This window comes from Amblyomma mixtum, chromosome 8 (assembly GCF_055824585.1).
Source record: "Amblyomma mixtum isolate Tamu chromosome 8, ASM5582458v1, whole genome shotgun sequence".
Taxonomy (NCBI): Eukaryota; Metazoa; Arthropoda; class Arachnida; order Ixodida; family Ixodidae; genus Amblyomma; species Amblyomma mixtum.
In genome coordinates, this window is record NC_143019.1 from 131,148,334 (window position 1) to 131,154,052 (window position 5,719).

The window sequence follows — 5,719 nt, forward strand, 5'->3', positions numbered from 1 at the left end:
AGCAAAAAATTAAGAAGGTGCAGAAGACTCTAGTTTAACAAAGCAAAGAACCTCTCAGCAAGCCGAATTGAGCACATGCAAGCAGTTACGTAAACATGGAACATAAAACTTTTTGGATGGAAGAAAAGCCAAGGCACATTGCTCATTGTGACGTTGCTTAAAATGTGGGTGTCTAGTTGTTCACCTTCATATCCGGTCCTTCCACACTTAGCAACTGAAATGCAATCAAGGAGGAGCATCTCCAATCACTCTAATTACATGGGAGGTACACATCTCCAGATGTCAGAGGCTTGGTGTCTCATTCTAGATAGTTTGGTAGATATAAACATTACCACATGTAAGAGGCATATGGTAGCCTTGCAGGGGGTGTATTTTGTAAGACTTACAGCATGTTGTGCAATGCTGGCATGTTTCATTATTTACATTGCAGTAATATGTTAGCACAGGCGAGAAAGTTTGTAACTGAGCAGAAAAAAACAATATTCATTCCATGTCTTAGCCGCATTCTTAGTACCATATAAAACAGTGCGTATAAGGAACTCCTCATTTTTTTTATAATTTTTCTTTCTGAGCACTGGTTTTTTGCAAGTTAGCAGGGTTCTACAGTCTTCTGTGGCTGTCTAGTGGCCCGCATGTTTTTCAAAGCTGCAGAGTTCATAATGGGTCGTGTCAGTGCAAGCTAAATAAAGGTGGATAGGAAATTCATGCTTCCAGAGTACATTCCAGAAAAAACAGCAATTATTTCCTACTCAGGATGAGGGAGCAGCACCGACGGTGCACATCCTCCTTGTCACTACAGCAATTATGGCTGCTCACTGCTTTTTTGCAGCGTTTCATTTATCCGCAGGAAGACCAGTCATGAATGGCCGGCTATAGGTACCTAATAAATTGAACATTGCAATGAGCAATATTTTGTTGTGCCTGTGCTTTTGTTATCCCTGAAGGAGTTAGCATTTATGATTGATGGTTGTGTAGCAAAGATGTGGCTGCTACATTGCACTGCATTCACAAATTTGTTTGCCCATGCTTTTGGCTTTCTCAGTGGTTCATTTCCTTATCAAACGGCAGACGGAAATTCGGCTTTCACCTTGTGCGCTTTCATCATGTTTGTAATGTATTTTCAGCTGGTGTTCAGTTTCAATTTAGCGAAGTTGTCTAACCATTGTCTGTGTCAAATGTTTTTTTAACTCTTGACCTCATTACGCTGCATTTCTAAATTTATTTATTAAATGCATTTATTAATTGTTACCCTGTCATGTGGTTAGCAACATGGTGAAAATATTTTTTTATGAAGTCAACGTTCTTCTTTTAAAGTTATAGCAAAGTAAGTCCTTTGTTATTTAATGTTGCTCACAATTTGTAGCAATCCCTCAACGTTGAAGCAACATTATGCGTCACTTGGGTCTAATTTGATTATCACCCCCCCCCCTCGGATCTTCACCTTTGCACATGGGGTTAATCTCATTTTTGCCATGCTAGTTTGTGGACATTGTTGAACAAGAGTAAGCCACACAGATCAGAAATGGGACGTCATGTGGTGCCTAGTCCGGGGGCCAACAGTTACGGCGAGTAATACGTTTCAGAAAATGCATAATACGGCCAGCCACTTTCACGAATGTGTTACGGATGGACCCTCCATTTTATATGCAACAGAGCAAGCATTTGTTCTGTTATGGAGAGTTTGTACGTAACATTCACGGAATTTTTTTTGCAGTGTGGACTTGCTCGGGCCGTTTCCTACGTCATCTTTGGGCAACCGCTACATTATAGTCACCACTGATTACCTCACCGGTTATTGTGAAACCAAAGCTCTTCCCAGCGGCACTTCTACTGATATTGCGAACTTTTTCATCTTTAACCTAGTCCTCCGTCATGGTGCCCCTGCGGTCGTTTTAACTGACAGAGGCACTGCATTTACTTCAGCTCTCACCCAGGAAGTTATGCGGCTCAGTGGCACTTGTCATCGCAGAACAACAGCTTACCATCCTCAGACGAATGGCTTTACTGAGCGACTCAATAAGACCATCGCCGATATGCTTTCAATGTACGTCGACGAAGACCATAAGAACTGGGAACAGGTACTACCGTATGCAACATTTGCGTATAATACCGCAGTCCAGGAAACGATTCGCTTCACCCCGTTTCGTTTGGTGTACGGTCGCGAAGCCGTTACCATGCTGGATGCAATGTTACTGCCCGATGTCGCCCTGCCATCAGTTGCCGGCGCTGCCCAATTCGTCCAGCACGCTGAGGCCGCCCGTCAGCTTGCTCGAACGATACTCCGGACGCAGCAGGTTAAAGACGCTCAACGCTATAACCTTCGTCACAGCGAGGTAATTTACAACCCTGGGGATAAAGTCTGGGTGTGGGTTCCTGTTCGCCAGCGGGGTCGCTCCGAGAAGCTTCTGCGCCGCTACTTCGGCCCGTACGAAGTGCTCCGCAAACTCAGCGACGTCACCTACGAAGTGACTCCGCAAGGAACTGTTCGTACGTCCCGACGGCAAACACAGTCGGAAGTCGTACAAGTTGTCCGGATGAAGCCCTTCCACGCCCGCTAGGTCAAGCCTACGGTTCTGCTTGACCTCGCCACGCAGCATCGGGACGATTCTTTTTTCCACCGGGAGAGGCAATGCCGCAACGCATTACTGGCGCCGCCTAGTAGTCGCGCTCAGGAGGCTGGCGCGCGCTCTTCTTCGCCCGTGAGCTCGCTCGCTAGTCGGTTAGCCGGCCGGGCCGTTTCCACTGGCGCTTGGACGTTGTGGCAAATACAAACCTGCCTACCTGCTTCTGTGATAACATGTACAGGGAGCGAGTGGAGCGGCCCTTAAGGGGCCGTTCCTTACAAACGCTAGGCGGGCGGCTCATTACAGGAGCCCATTGGCCGTAGCTGCTGCTCGGGCGCACCCATCCAGATCCTTTTGGTTCGCAAGGTCAGAGCAGCCGAGGAGGGCCGCCTCCCAGTCCTCCCTGGTAGGGTTGGGGATAGAGGGAAGGTGCGGAGTTGATTAGCATACCCACACCATGTGGTAAATGTCCGAAGACTTTTCTCTAAAGTGCGGGCACTCCCCTGTGCACGCAGGGTCGAAATGTTTGATGACTGCCGGGCACATCAGTGTTTTAGTATAAAGGCGAAGGAGTAAGTGTTCCTCCGCCTTCATAGGGCCCTTGCAGGGCTTAGAAAAGATTGTATGGCCGGATTGGTAATATTGGACGATTTCCTTGAAGGTAAAAGCCGGATTGGGATCGGAGTCCGCATCGGGGGGAGGCGAGGGCGATGCCCGGAGAGTGAGCGCGCGGGCAGCGGCGTCGACCGCTTCGTTGCCCGTGAGACCCGTGTGCGCGGGAGTTCATACTATTGTGCGGGACTCGGAAGCCCCGAGATAATTGCTTTCTGAGGTATTCGTTATGCCAAATAAGGAATGAATTCCCTTTCGATGTTCCTGCAGGCCCCTCGCGAGTCGGTAATGATGACCAGCGAGTCCTGATCGGCGGCGGCGAGCGCGGTTGCCACCTCTTCCGCATCAGTAATGTCTTGTGCTTTGAACGTAAGGCTGTTCACTGCGGTGTTTTTGTGGACGACTGCGGCCGTGCACCAACCCCCATGGTGTGGGCCGGTGGCGTCCGCGTAAAATACTCCGCGTTTGTTTCTATAGTAGCGTGCCAAGACTCCCGCCCGCGCGAGGAGGCGGCCATTGTGGTCATCTCGTGTCATGTTGGCCGGAAGAGGGCGTGCGTGAAGGGCGTATCTCCAGATTTGGGGAATGCGCACGCGCTCTTCAGCCAGTGTTGGATGTTGGATGTGAAGTCGGGCAAGCAGGCGGCGACCTGACGGCGTCTTTGAGAGTGTTGTGTACTGGTTTGTCATGTGCGCTTCTCAGAGCTCCTCGAAGGTGTTGACCAGCCCCAGACCCAGGAGGCGCTGGTCGGACGTGGTGACCGGGAGGTAGACAGCACAGTTGTAAATCTTACGGTGAAACACCTTAAGGGCTTTCTCGTCGCATTTGCGAAGGTGGAGGTAAGGAGTCGAGTACAAGACTCGACTGGTTACCAATGCGTGCGCCAGCCGCAAGGCATCTTTGCACCGTAACCCCCCGCGATTATTGGAAACCCGGCAGATCATGCGGCCCACCTGGTCCCCCACCTTGCGCAGTTTGGCCAGTGTTGTGTCGACACTGCGGTGTTTATTGATAAAGAGACCCAGTACTCTGATCTCAGTGTGTTCTGGGATTGGTTCGCTCGCTAGGGACAGTTCGAGTTTGGTAGTGGACTTCGGCGAGGGTCGAATGTTCACCAAGCACATCCAAGGCCGCAGCGGCGGGCGTAAGCGTCCACAATCTCCGCCGCTTGCTGCAGGTTGGCTTCAATGTCTCCTACCGATCCGTGCTTAGCCCAGATGGTGATGTCGTCGGCATAGAGCGCGTGCTGTATGCCTTGGACACTTTCCAGCTGAGCTGCAAGTTTCATCATTGCTAAATTGAATAGTAGGGGTGAAAGGACCATGACATGTGCTGTGTTGATCGGACACTGAAAAAATACTTCTTAACAGACGCCCATAGATTCAGGATTCTGCCAGTGAAAGATGTGGTTGGCGTACCACTAGATATAATAATGCTGCTTTCCCTTCATAGCGTTAATAACAACGCAGCTGGAAACGAAAAGGGGGGTGCTGGGCCTTTAAAGTCATATTACGAGGAATCCATCAGCAACGTCACTGACATGTTGAAGGTGCAGCAACCTCGAACAGAATGGCTTTCAAGCATGTAAGCTTTAAAGCCTTTAACGAAATTTAAATTCCCCTCCGAAGGATGCGTAACGTTTTGTGTTGAAATGTGTCTTCAGAATGTTGCTATTTCCTCTTTTTCTTATTTGGCAATAAGGAAAAAAGCAAGGTTTGGCGGGCTGGTGGGATGCGAGCTCGGTTCCGGATGCAAATGTTGTCACTTCGAATAGTATAGTTTGCATGTTTATTCATTTTATAGTGCGACAGAACTAATGGTGCATAACCTGGCAAATACCGGTGTGTGGTAAAGCCTCGGAAATTAGTCACTTGATAAGAAAAATGGCGATAAATAAAAGAGGCGTCGAATGAGGGTGACATTGACCAACCTTGAGAAATTAAATAAATATTGCCGCAACTGGATTTTGAATCCGTGGTAGCGCGAACAAACCAGCTTTGCTTGCCACTGTGCGAGTGCACTGTGCTGTTACCGCAGCCAACCACGCCTCGTGTTAAACTGCAAAACACCCTCGCGCTGTGCACTGCTCAACGTCGAATTTATCAACTTCAATCTGTGCGCAAAATTCACAAAAGGAAAGGAAACGTGCTTTCAATTGCGCTTTCAGGTACGTGCCCGTAGTTTCTACCTATAAAACCTGCTTTCGCACAATATTTCATGGTTAGCAATGCTAAATAACCAGAATTTTTTTTCTTTCACCGATCATCGGCGGCATGAATCAACGAACACTTTTTCCTGACATGGCGTCTATAATGCTCATGCAGTATTATATATAGCCATTGCATTCTCCCAGCACCGATCTTTCGAGCGGAAACCTAATCTCCAATGTAACAGCTATGAATTAGAATAAGGCGTACGTAGAAAATTATGCAGTGCGATATGGTAACCCTATCTTATTCCACTTCACACGTCAGGTGGACAGGAAAAAAGAGACCAGTGTGAAGTGGTAAGGAACTCCAGTGAAACATTTAAAGCTGCAGATC

General features: G+C 48.4%; 1 pseudogene; it reads right to left on the minus strand.

Moving 5' to 3' along the window:
- Window positions 1-2,864: 2,864 nt before the first annotated feature.
- LOC149334457 (uncharacterized) lies at window positions 2,865-4,467 on the minus strand (annotated as a pseudogene).
- Between the last annotated feature and the right edge of the window lie 1,252 nt (window positions 4,468-5,719).